The sequence below is a fragment of the Vulpes vulpes genome, chromosome 14 (assembly GCF_048418805.1).
Source record: "Vulpes vulpes isolate BD-2025 chromosome 14, VulVul3, whole genome shotgun sequence".
In the NCBI taxonomy this organism is placed as follows: Eukaryota; Metazoa; Chordata; class Mammalia; order Carnivora; family Canidae; genus Vulpes; species Vulpes vulpes.
Window position 1 is genome coordinate 16,272,917 of NC_132793.1, and position 14,033 is coordinate 16,286,949.

The window sequence follows — 14,033 nt, forward strand, 5'->3', positions numbered from 1 at the left end:
TTCAGATATCAGGGTGGGTGTCTTCTCGGAATACCTCAACCCCCTCCCTCAACTGGTACCAGCACTGCAGCTGCACCATATGGCCCCAGGCACTTCCTGGCAGAAGCCTTCACTATGAACCCTAACTTCTCACCACAGCTGCCCTGTAATAGACTCTTGGCTTGAAGCCTCAGCCTGCTGCACTCCTGCCTTCAGGGGTCTTTCTACACAGCCATTCTTCTCCTAGTGCCCCAGACAGGAAGGCAGGGGCCTCTTAGAGGGCTCAGTGCCTCTCCAATCTATCTCCAGGCCAAAGAGGGAAGGTCCAGACACATGGGCTGCCATACTTGCTTCTCCTCTACTTCCTGTCTCCCTCCCACAAGCCACCTTCCTTTTCTTGTCTTGTTGGGGTTCTCCCTCTAGGAGATGCCACTGGCTCCCAAGCCGTATCCCCCATACTAGATCAAAGCCTATAGCCCCCAGATCTGGTGAGTTTTGGCTGCTAAGGCTAGTAGTGTCCCCTTCCTTGGAGAGTTGCCTCTGGCAGCATCTGTCTCACCTACAAGGTTATTCTCTCTCCCCAACCACTGACATCCAGTGGCCACTGGCTAACTGGCATGGAGTACAAATGCCAGTAGCCTTGTCTCAAGTGGGGATCAACCCAGTGATACAATTCATGCTCTAGAGCCCCCCATGGGCTTCAGCTGAGGCTGGCCTCTAGCTTCAGGCCCTCCCTCTCCTCCCACTTCCCGCACTCCTTCCCTTCCAAGAGCACCCTGGATAAATCACACATACCAGAGGCCCCATCTCAGGCTCTGATTCTAGAACATCTGGCCTAAGACACTGCTTGCACCAAATCTGCCTCTTCTTCCTCAAGATGGTACCTGCCGCCTTATTTTGCCAGAGCCACAACAGAAAACAGGATTCAGGAAAAGAGAGATAAGTATATAGATAACAGAACATGCTTTCGGAAGTGCAATGAAAATATCGCACAAAAGACACTTTAGGATCTTGAGTACCATGCTGTCCGTCAAAACTTTTGCCAACAACCCTAGGAGCTCTGCCTCTTGGAGACAGGCCACCTACCGAACCAGGAGGTTTTGTGGCACAGATTCCATGGATCCAGTACCCTGAGCTGAACAGCAGGGCTCTGAGCCCTGTCTGGCCTCATCCTGGCCTTTCCAAGGCAAAGCCTACTCCTTGTTACTACATTAACCATGTGAAGGAACAGACAAGAACCAGAGAGAAAGAGAGAACATCAGCTTCCAACTGGCCTGAACACCTCTTTCTTCGGCTCATCAGGAAATCCAACCCTCTCTTACAGTCTATCAGCAGGCCATGTCCTAGGACCTGCCTTCAGCAAAATAAATAGTTTGAGGGCTTGATGCCTATAAGAGACCCAGGGGAAGGAAAGGGGCGGGGCAGGAGGAAGGATAGGAGTGCCCACCAGCCTGCGGCAAAGAGGGAGAGGGTGAGCATGGTAAAAGGAGAGGGTTAAGAACCTAGCAGTCCACACAAACACCTTCCACGCTGCACTCCTTTCAATTTCTTTTCCGTGAATTTAAATGCATTCTGTCACAGTGAGTTATGTCACCCGGAGGAAATGCCCAACTCGGCGACGTTTTTAAAGATTATTTTTTAGATCACCTATCACTATCCATTTGAGGAACGATTGTTCAATCTGAAAAAATAAATTCAAAACTGTCCCCATCTAAGCAAGATGGAAAAATAACTTTCCCTATTCTTTCCTTTTCTTTCTATTTATTTTTTTTAAGAAGGCTTATTTCTGAAGGACAAGTTTGAAAATCTGTTTTCACCTTGACATTCCGGCTGGATTTGAGCAGCTTGGTGAGGGGAATGTCATGCCTTGTCATACAAATAAACAAATGAGGTACAGCCAGCTGTGTGACCTCAGTCAATTCACTTAACCTCTCTGAGCCTTAATGTCCTCAACTGTTACACTGAGATAACAATACTGACCATGGTGATCAAATGAAATGATGTCCAGGACTGTCCTTGAATGTGAGGCAGATGTAAGGTGTCTGTTCCACTCAACTGTCAATTCTTCAAGGGCAGGGAAGAGGCTCTTACCAATTCTGCCCTCCCAGTGGACCTTGCACAAGGCCTAGCCCACAAGAAGTGTTTAATACATGTTGGATGCATGGGTGGTTGGATGTGTGATGGCTTGGTGGGTAGATGTCAGAATATACAAAAAAATGGATGAGAGAAAGTGGGTGGAGGGATGGATACAATGGTGCACTGGAAGAGTTATCCAAAAAGGCAAAAAAAGCCCTCACTTATACTGTCCTCCAGTTGCCATAGTGTAAATATTCCCTCCATGGCTGATTTCAAGCTACCAAGATGACATCACTGAACACAGTGTTGGAAAGAAATGTGCAAAATTGGTGCATACACGTCTATAGAAGAAGCTCCTGTGCTCTAGTGGGTGGGTGGATGGATGGATGCATGGATGGATGGTTGGATAGATGGATGGGAGGAAGGAAGCAGGGAGGGAAGGAAGATAGAGAGAAATAAAAGAAGGAGGAAGAACTATGAATAAATGTTTACCTAGAGAAGAAAATAAAAGTACCCAGGAACCAGGGAATGCCAGAGAGAGGCAAAGCCTGAGGAACAGGAAACCTGGGTTCGCCACCAGTCATCAAGGACTAGGAATGAATCTACCCATTTGTAGAAGCAAATTATTTCTTCTTAAGGATGGGGAGTGAGGGGTGGTGGTAGGGAGGATTCATGTAACAGAACAATGATCCTCAATTATTTTTAAGAATTAGAAACCTTTTTTTTTCTGCCCCTCTCTTCTTTGGTGCTGCCTGCATAGGTGGCAGCCATCTCTTACTCCACATCATGGTTGCCCTCAGACCTCTGGTGAAGCCCAAGATCACTAAAAAGAGGACGGGAAGTTCAGCTGGCACCAGTCAGACTGATATGTCAAAATTAAGGGCAACTGGCAGAAACCCAGAGGCATTAACAATAGGGGGCACAAAAAGATTCCAGGGCCAGATCTTCATGCCCAACATTGGTTACAGAAGCAACAAGAAAACAAAGCATATTCTGTCCAGTGGCTTCCAGAAGCTCCTAGTCCACAACATCAAGGAGCTTGAAATGTTGCTGATGTGCAACAAATCTTACTGTGCAGAGATTGCTCAGTGTCTCCTCAAGAACTGCAAAGCCACCGTGGAAAGAGCAGCCCAGCTGGCCATCAGTCACCAATCCCAAAGCCAGGCTGCGCAGCAAAAATTAATAGACAACTTATGTGTACATCACATTTGTGTTAATAAAATCATAAAACTACCATCCCAAAAGAAATCTTTTTTCTTTCCACATGAAATCTTACCTGGAAGGCACAATAATAATTATGGCTGATACATTAATATGTAATGACTATAGTCCTAGTACGTTGCATGGAATACCGCACTCCCAACAAACCAGTGAGACACATAATCTTACTATTACCAGTTGGCCAGAGGGAGGAGATACTTGTTCAAGGACATGTAATAAGCAGTAGGCCCAAGTAAGAGCAGTCCTGAGCACTGAAGAACAGGTGCTCATTCTGGTTCTCCCCCAGGCGGGGACGCGTCCTTAGAAAAACCTCTTGCCTTCTCTGAGCCTGTTTCCTCATTTATAATACAAGGTGATCACTCCCTACAACTCTTATAGATTATACATCGGCCAATTCTTATGAACAAGATCAGGAGGCCTTTGGAAAAACAGCTCGAGTAAGTCATCACGTAAGATTTATTTACCGGTAAGACAACAAGACCCATTTGATTTAAAATGCATCCACTGCGGAGCCTGACATTCTTAACTGGTAGTAATCATTTCTCTAACTAAATTAAATCTTATAGGGATGACTTTATTCTTAAGGATGCTTATTTTGAAAGTCATTTACTATTTAGTAATCTTTAGTTTCTAGAAGTGCCTGCATGTATCTTTAACTTCGGGTGAAGTTAAACCTGTTTTGTGGGGGAAACCAACAAAAAACAAAAAGCTGCCAAACTCTTAGGTATTGACTTTCTTTGGGATTCGTATCCCAAAGAATGGGACAATCTAAAGAGAAACAGGAACTCTTCTCTTCAGAGAAAAGCAGACCCTTTCCAAGTTCTGGATCTAACTTTGGGATGGCAAGGGTAAGGGGACTGTCAGCCCCAGCAGCCAGGGTGAGGGAGGGTCTTAGATATAAGAATGTCTCTGAGGTCCCAGGTAATTCTTCAGGTCCACATTTCTATGTCCTCAATCAATGCAGAAAAATAGCCAGAAGCCACTCAGACAGGGCCCGAGATTTTAAAATGAAGAATTCTCTTGATAAATAAATCTCTTAATGAAATACAAGCAATTAAGCTAAAAGTCCTATCAAATGCAGCCTGTCACTCAGCAGCCTGACACTTAATTGAATTTCTTTTTCCATCCCCTGGCTCCTTTTCCCTGATAAACAAATTCATTCACTGCAGATCAAGTTTCCCTAACCTAGAAACCAGTGATAGTCAATCAACTAATTGACACAACAAAGACTTCTATTTAAAAAAAAAAGAAGTTCCCCTAATTAAAGTGCGAATGAAATTGTATAATACTCTGGTGCCTGATATTAATTACTCTGCAGTTAACCCTCTCCCTCCTCCTCAGGGATCTGGTAGCAGACTGGGGGCAATGAGGGAGCCCAGACCTGGGTACAAATCCAAGATCTAGCTTCTTCCTGAATTTGCTGTGTGACCTCGGGAGGTCACTTCCCCTCTCTGTTTTTCATGAGCTGCAACACAGGGACAGAAGAACGTGACTTCCAAAGCTGCTTCCAGCTCTAACTCTCACACTTTATGATCCAGAAGACTGTCCGATGTCAGTCTTTTCTCTCTGGTTGCAGGTTAGCCCAAAGCTTCAAACTGAAAATACAACCCATCTTCAGTGGGCTCCTGCTGCCTCTGCCTGGTAAAGGCAGCAGCCCCTGAATGTATACACCCCTCTCCCCACACACATGACTTACACACATACTTAAAATACCAGGTCTCCCTATAGCACACTCCTTCCTCTCTCTCTCTCTCTCTCTCTGTCTGTCTGTCTCTCTCTCTCTCTCTCTCTCTCTCTCTCTCTCACACACACACACACAGACATGCAAATGCTCTCAAAGCCTTGTGCATACCCATCTCCCTCACCTCAGTGCATTAACACACACATATGTAGCTCCAGACCCTTTTAGCACAAAACCCCTACAAAGAGGCCATTCATACATGCATTTACACACTAACATGCACACACTCATCCACAAATGTGAGCTGGGGCTGGATGGCAGCAGGATTCAGCTTTGGCCAGGGTAGCCCCAGGGATCTCAGAAGGCTGGCTAGTGATTCAACAGGATTTTCCAGAACTATCTGGATTCTAAAGTTCCTTTCATTCAACCAAGGGCTGCCAAATGCTTTCCCTGTGCCAGGTACTGTGTGAGGAGAGTAAAGCAGCCGTTCCTTGTGGTCCCAGCCCAGATTTAACAACAGGTAGGGCAGGCCTCATCCCTGGGCCGTGACACATCCAAGGATCTAGTTTAGCGGGGTTTTCTCATAACATCATGAGGTGGCCTTTGAGTCAGCCATTGCAGGACACAAGAGGGGGTGTACCAAGCAGAGACACAGCATGAACAGACAGGGAGGCTGGGAAGCGGGGATTCTGAGAAGCAGCACCATATGCAGGGGTGTGGGCAAGCCCAGCTCCACTGTTCACTATCTTCAGGCTTGGGCAAGTCACTTAACATCTCTGAGCTTCCTCATCTGTGGAATGGGGACAAGGGCTATAGCACCAGAGAAGGACTATCCATTCACTCAAAAAATAGAGACTGAGCAGCCACTCTGGGCCAGGCACTGTTCTAGGCACTGCGGGTTGATGTGAAAACAGAGAAGATGACAAATGCCAGCTCTTGGTGCCATTTCTGCATACACTGGGCACTGGCCTGGCAGGGCCGCCAGGGATTCCAGGGAGTGGAGTGAGTGGGAGGTCCCTTCTGCTAAGTGTCAGTGAGAGACTGGGCTCTGGAATGGGGGGGGGGGGGGGGGGGGGCTTTGGTGCTCTGGAGCATGGGGGCTGGGAAGAAGCTGATGAGGTAGAGGCTAAGGCTAGGAGGCCAGCTAGAAGGGGATGGTGGAGAGAGGTTGGTGATGTAGCCCCCAGCCGCAGGCTGCATCTCCAGGTAAGAGACACTGCACTGCCTTGGCCCCCATTCCCTGTCTCCCTACCATCCCCCATTCCAGGGCAGGGGCCTGGCTTCCCTTGCAGTTTACAAGGCCAGGCAGGGTGGTGATGAGGGGCATATTTCCCTCCCCCTTAGACAGAGCAGATACTCAGCATCTCATGCGTTCTGTTGAGCTCATCTCCCTGTCTCTGTTTTCATGTTTTCCTCTCTCACGCTGGCTGTGTGGAGCACATCTCTCAGAAAATACTTGCTTTTGAAAGTTGTTGCCATAACAACCACTTCATTACACGCCAGGCCCAGTATCTCAGAAATGCAGAATCTTTCCTTAAAAGCGTGCGCTGCACATCAAAGGGGAATAGGAGCTCATTATTTTTACATTATTTTGCAGGCAAATAGATATTTTCCAATACACATTTCTTTTCTAAGTTGATTTTCTTGTTCAGTGGAAATGCACATTTCTTTCTTAACGCTTTCCTGCCTGCAGGGTTCAGGGCCCAGAAATCTAAGTTACTCAAAGCAGGAGGGAGAAGGCATTTCTTTGCTGGGATATGCTTCCCTCAGCCCCCAACACTGTAGCTCATGAAGGATAGTTTGCTCCAATTCACAATTTAACTGTATCCAGAAATTCTAGAAAAGTCAGAAATTCTCAGTGTAGCATACATATGCCTTCATTGGTCTGACTTGGTTCAAACCAAGCTTTCATAAGAAGTGAAGCAAATTATTTGAGGAGCCAAATCAAAACCAAACCAAATAAACAAAAATCTTTATCATCTGAGGTGGAGATGTGTTCTAGGATTTTGTTTTCTAAACCAAAGGGCACTATGGAATGTAATAGGTCCCTTCAAGTGAATGCCTTGCATGCATCTTCCCCCTCACTAGCATGTAAGCCCCATGATTATTGTCTGTTTGGCTTACTGCTTATCACCAGTCTCTAAAACAGTGCTCAGGCCCATAGGCACTCAGTAAAGATTTGCTGAATGGACCAATGAGTGAATGTGCTGTGAACACTATATCTCATAACAATTCTGCAAAGAAGGGATTATCATCCCCATTGTACAGATGAAGAGCTGGAGGTCCAAAGAAGTTAGCACAATAATAACATTTATAATCATAATTACAGGGGCGTTGGGGTGGCATAGTGGGCTGAGTCACCAACTCTTGATTTTAGCTCAGGTTATGATCTCAGGGTCGTGAGAGTAAGCCTGCATCAGGTTCTGTGCTACTTAGGATTCTCTATCCCTCTCCTTCTGCCCCTCCCATTCATGTTCTCTCTCTTTCAAATAAATAAATCATAATCATAATCACAGCTTATATTTTCTGTAGAAGTAGCAGAATATGCATACAGAAAAGGGCATTCAGCCCCTTAACTTCACAAATTGAACACCCCTGAGGAACTAACACCTAAATTGAGAAGCAAAACATTTGACAGGAGGAAGGAGACTGTATCAATAGCTTCTCAAGTGGCCTTACCACAATCCACTAGGTTGCTGCCCATTTGTTTTATGTGGATTTCTGCATCTGTTCTACTTTACAACAGAAAAGGCACTATACTTCATAGCCACCATCCTGACCTCTAATATCACAGATTAGTTTTGCCTGTAGATAGAACCATACAGTGGGTCTCCTTTTGTGCCTGGCTTCTTTCCCTTACCACCATGTTTTTGAGATTCATCCATGTTGTGGGCTGTAGGTGACCATCATTTACTTCCCTGCTAACAGTAGCTTTTGTAATGAGCATTTACCATGTGCCCCATAAGCTCATGTGATCCTCTCATCACTCTAAGATGAAGGGTTTATTATAAGTGATTTGCCTGGAGCCCCACAGTGAGTGGAGAATTGAACCAGAACTTGATGGCTCTAACTCCCGCTCTCGTCAAGAACCTCTTTCCTGTATCATTCAAGGCTACTGCTAAGAATAGTACAGTCAATAGTAGGCTAGGCTGGGGATAAGTAGAGAGTTTTTTGCTCCCACAATGAATGGCCCAACATGCTATGTCTCAGCCTTTTGTGACTACTTTTATGTTTCTCTAGTCCCTGACCCATGAAGCTCTCAGCTGTTTCCACTTGCTGGTGCCAGTGTGCTTGCCAACAGTCACACCAATGGATCTTCTGTTATTTCTAATTCACCATGTCCAGAAAGCCAAAAATATTAGGGTTACTATAATTGTGTGCAAAACAAGAGGTAATGACTATGAATAAGGATGTACCAGTGCATGAGTTTACAGACGAAAATATCTGGATACTAGTGAGCTGGGCTTGCCCACACCCCTACATATGGTGCTGCTTCTCAGAATCCCCGCTTCCCAGCCTCCCTGTCTGTTCATGCTGTGTCTCTGCATGGTACACCCCCTCTTGTGTCCTGCAGTGGCTGACTCAAAGGCCACCTTGACCACCCAGCCTTGTCCCCTGCCAGCCTCCTGCTCCTCTGTGTGTAGCCCTCCAGACCGTCCAGGCCTGGGGAGCATGGCCTTGCTCTAGTCCCTTACCCCAGCCACTCTGCCTCCCATCAGAGCACTCACTTACCTCCACTGGGCACTTGTTGGCTCTCATTATTTTTTAACGAGAAACTAAAGTTTATCACAGGCCTTAGCCCTCTTAGGAAAAAGCCAATTATGTATCTATTAACCAACTCATTTCCACTTTCCTGATGACCTATATTCAGGTCGGCTGTCTGGATTTTCTTCCAAGCTAGTTTTTTTTTTTTTTAATTTTTATTTATTTATGATAGTCACAGAGAGAGAGAGAGAGAGGCAGAGACACAGGCAGAGGGAGAAGCAGGCTCCATGCACCGGGAGCCCGACGTGGGATTCGATCCCGGGTCTCCAGGATCGCGCCCTGGGCCAAAGGCAGGCGCCAAACCGCTGCGCCACCCAGGGATCCCCCAAGCTAGTTTTTAATACCTTTCTAGTTCCTTCAGTAATTAATGGGTTAAAAAAAATCCTTGACATGAGTTTTTAAAAGAAAGAAAGAAAGAAAGAAAGAAAGAAAGAAAGAAAGAAAGAAAGAAAGAAAGAAAGAAAGAAAAAGAAAGAAATCTATTCCTTTGGGGCCTCACCATGAGTGTGAACACTCAGTTTTCCTGGTTTCACACTCCCTTAACTCCAGGGTCTGACAACAGTGTCTCCCTTCATGGAAAGAACAGCCATTTGCTTGTTTTCTGACACTTTCTACAGAAGCCCTGATGATTGTGCTGTAAAAAGCCACTCCACTCTGAGCCCATAGCTCACATTTGGCAACTGTGTCCCTTTAATGGATGCACACGTGTCTATTGTGAGTACAAACATAATGGTTTCCATGGAGACATGGTCACAATGACTAATTAGACAAAAGAGGGTGTTTTTCAAAGCCTTGAAAGACATCACGGATGTAATAAACGAACATCATCTTATTCAATTGATGTATTCCTTCTCATTTCTCCCTAGAAACATCAATAAATAGTCCCTGGTGACTTGACCTCAGATTGGAGTTGGACTCTTTAGCCACCGGTCAGAGACTGCCAGATTCTCAACTACAAAATTCTGAACCTGACATGAATTCCAGAAGCAGCCACAGGGCTACTCGTCCACTGCCAGCATCTCCAGACTGGGCCATCCCACTCTTGTCCTACCTACTCACTCTCATGGTGGCCACTAAGGAGAATAGGAAAGGACTTTGGGGACCTCATCCTGTCCCCTCATCACACCAGCCTGACTCAGCCACCAGCTGCCACACAGGGCTCTCCCTGTCACCTTCATTTATTCATTTCAGGATGTTGGGTGTGACTTTTACTGCTGCCCTTCTCCCCAGAAAAGCTGGGGGCAGTGAGTATTAACTGTCCTACATTCCCAAAGAAAAGCAATCCTTCTCCCCAAGGAGGTGTACCTTAGCATAATGTGTTAACAAAATCTCATAAGTAAGAGAGAGAACAGCCCCAGGTATTTTTTTTAAAAGCCTGTACATAAATCTGTCTCAGATAATGCTAGGAAATGAGTCCAAAAGTCCTAACAGCAAAAAGAAAAGCCTGAGCACAAGTAAGAAACAGATGGAAATTATGCAAACATACTCCAACCAACACCCTCAGAAAAAGAATCACCCAAAGGCAAAGAATCCAGTGTAGAAGAAAACATAATCCCAAATCCAGAAGAAAATTACACGTAAGTGCTCTCTGCTACAAAACTATATAATAAGAATACAAATATTTTAAATATATAAATTCTCAAGACCAAATATAACAGAAGACATGACAGCAGAGGAGAGATCTCATCAACATTTGAAGATAAAACATGACAGATGAGTGGTAACTGACCCAGGAAAAGAAAAAACTGAGACCCCTATGTAGGGTCTGCCAGGGAGAGAACCTGCAAAGAGAAAACAGGCTTGAGCCACAGAACTCTGAATCAAGCAGAATACCACTGAAGGCTGAGGTACAAGAGTCGCTGAAACAGGAGTGACCAAGAGCCTGTAAGGCGAGCATGTCAAATGCCACCCTCCTTTCCTCACCCTGCAAAGCCACGAGATGGTGCCTCCCTCCCAGCAGAAAAAGGTAACCTTGAGAAGGTTGAAGGCAGAGGCTCAGAAAAAAACATCAATCACTGCCCAAGGAGGGTATGAGGTACTGTAATGGAGACACCAGAATGAAGCCCAAGAGTGCATGCTGAACAGTGGGAGACAGAGGTCCTTCCCCTACTCAGCCCCAGAACAGCTGGTGTCCTGAAGCAGGAGAGCAAACAACTCCTCTAGCCCAGAAGAAACCAGCTCGATAGAAAAAGCTTGGAAACATCAACATTTGAGGTCTCCTAGTGGCATACTTTGACCCCTGCCACTTTACCCCAAAATAAAGCTCATCAACCAGTTAATACCTTTCCCCAAAGTCACTCAGGGCATACAGAATGTAACCCTATTATTTAGAAATAAACATAAAACTGAAAGAAATCACTTCAAGAGTTGGTAGAAGTTGGCGAGAATGAAGAAAGGCAAGAGAAGAGAGTCAATTTTCCTGGGAAGTACAATTTGACTTTTTAAACTATGTCCATTTATTCTTTTTTAAAATAGAAATTATTTTTAGAAAAAGGAAAACAAACTCTGAGTAATAAATCTTTAGGCATTTTGGCAGAAAAAGCTAATCATCTGCAAAGGAGAAGCAGCAGCAGGCTGGATTCAGCTTCTACTCAGTGCTAGCCAAAGCCAGAAGATCTTGGGAAAATGCTGTTTTTGATTAAAACATGTGTGAGCCAAGAGGCACCTGGGTGACTCTGTCAGTTTAGTATCCAACTCTGGTTGGGTCATGATCCTGAGGTCATCGGGCTCTGTCGTCAGCCCAGAGTCTGCAAGTTCCTCTCCCTAATAAATAAAACCTTTAAAAAATTTTTTAAAATAAATAAATAAAACATGTGAGCCAAGATCATTCTATCCTGCATAGATGTTGTTCAAATACAAAGGCAACAAGTAGATACAAACACCAGAGTGTTTGTACACTAACTCAGAGTGTACCTTGCCTATGAATCTTTCTCACAAAAACTACTTGATACTAAAATCCAGCAATGAAAAAATAAATGAAAATAAAAAACTCAGGGAGGGAGAGGGAAACATCGTGGCAAAGGACTGAGCATGAGCAATGAATCCATCTAAAATTAGGGTTTACACTAACGTTCAGATTGTGATTTCATAGAAATACAAATGTTTTAAAACTTAGCAATGGGAAAATACAGAGACTAGGAATGAGGTAGGAGGAAGCAGAAGGTTAGTGACCTATTCTTTATAACAATGAGTCCACCCATCTATCCATACTAAGGGGTAAGCATGTCATTTAAGAACGTGTGATTCCCAGTCGCCATTGGCACAATGGATAATGTGTCTGACCACAGATCAAAAGATTCTAAGAACACAGGGTTCTTTTCTGGAAAATGTAAATTAACACCACAATGAAATGCTGCTACCTATCTATTAGAATGACTAGATTTTGTAAATTGACAAAGCCAACTGCTAGAAAGGACACAGAGCAACTGGACCTCTTGTACATTACTGGTGGAGATGCAGGATGTTACAGCCACCTAGGAAAACATTTTGGCAGTTTCCTATACAGTCAAACTCCATACAACTGGACAATCCCATTCCCAGTGGTATTTGCCCATGACAAAGGAAAGTTTATGTCCACAGAAAATGCTGTATGCAACTGTTTAGAGCAGCTTTACTCCAGGTGCCCCAAACTGGAAACAACCCAAACATCCTTCGACTGATAAGTAGACAAACTGTGGTTTGCATCTATCTATACAATGGATTTAGCAATAAAAAGGAGTGAGTTACTGCAACACAAAACATGGTTAATCTCAAATGCATTGTGCTAAGTGAAAAAAAGTCAAAGGCTATCTTCTGTATGAATTCTGTGATTTTCTGGAAAAGGTGAAACTATAGGTATAGAAAACAGATCAGTGGTTGCCAAAGTCCAGGTGTGGAAGGTAGAGTCAACCACAAAGGGACACAGAGATCTGTAGGGGTGAAGGCAGGGGTGCAGTCTGCATCTTGATTACATGACTGTGCATTTGTCAAAACTCACAGGACTGGCTGTACACTGCTCTGTGAAAAATGGATCAGTGAATGAATGGAAAAGTTAGTCACAGACTTTTCACAGACTAGGACCACATCTTCTGATCTAATGGATAATTTTCTCTCTCAAAAAGTCTATTATTCAATTAATTGAAGTACCTGAGAAGACTACCATTGCGAACTGTGTTTGTGATAATATACATGTATTTTTAAGACCACAGGACTCCAACCACCACATTTTTCCTAATCTCCCATTAAACTTGGTGGGATCTTTTAAGAAACAATTCCATTGGTGGAATACTTGTTCGAGGTTCAGAAATTCCTTTGGTTTTACTGCTTTCCTTTTCGTCTGTTAATGTCAAATAAATTACATTTAATGAATTTTATTTTCAAAAGTATTCCATTTTATAAAAGTATTTCTATCTACCTCTCCATCTAGAAACTCTGCATAAAAACAGTTTGAATGGTGGCTTTTGAGGGAATGAGGGGGGCTTTTCCTTACTGTATCTTTCCATATTTTGCATTTTAATGTGCGTGCCTTTTTATGAATACTATACATCATTCCCTGGCCCCATTCCAGATGATCAGAGTCCCCTCACTTCTCTCTCCTGGCATCCATGTCCCTTTCTTAACTCTAGAAGTGTTGTCACGCCTGTCCCACCTCCCTTCTGGACTGCACATTCTTGAGGGCTAAGAGCTCTGTCTTGCTCATTCCTTTGTCTCACAAAGGGCCATAGTCCACATAGTAAGTCCTCAATGCCAGCAGTCAGAAGAGGGGAGATCACAGATCATGGAAGCTAGAGAAATCTTTCATGATTGTGAAACGCAAAAACAAACAAACAAACAAACAAACAAACAAACAAAACAGTTTTCAATCCTGACCTCAGGTGTTAATTTTCCACTGTCTACTTTCCCACAACAAAGAGAGAAATCAAGGGCAAGAAGTGACATGACTAAAAGCTTATCTCAGGGACGAGACACAGCCATCTCACTGCCTAACAGCTAGTGACATGTCTCTTCTCTTAGTGAAAGACTGAGACTTTGAGAGAAACCTAGTGGTTGGGATTCTGGATCTATGAGTAAACAAAAAGAACTTAGAATGAGATGAGCCACAGAAGCTTGGGAGACACCAAGGTCTCTCAAGCAGAGACTGAGAAAATCACTGAAGTCAACAATAACCTTTTGTAAGCCATCCTCAAACACTGGGACACAAGATCACTTGTTACCTCACTGAAGAATGAGTTCAAATCATGTGTACTGCAGAACTGTGTATAGAAGGTATTGAAGGTAAATCCTTTATCCAATGAGTGAGCCAAGTTCACCACCCAGTGTATCCAACAGGGCT

At 44.2% G+C, this 14,033-nt stretch overlaps 1 pseudogene; it reads left to right on the forward strand.

Moving 5' to 3' along the window:
• The first annotated feature begins 2,841 nt into the window (after positions 1 to 2,841).
• LOC140595257 (large ribosomal subunit protein eL32-like) lies at positions 2,842 to 3,238 on the forward strand (annotated as a pseudogene).
• Positions 3,239 to 14,033: the final 10,795 nt, after the last annotated feature.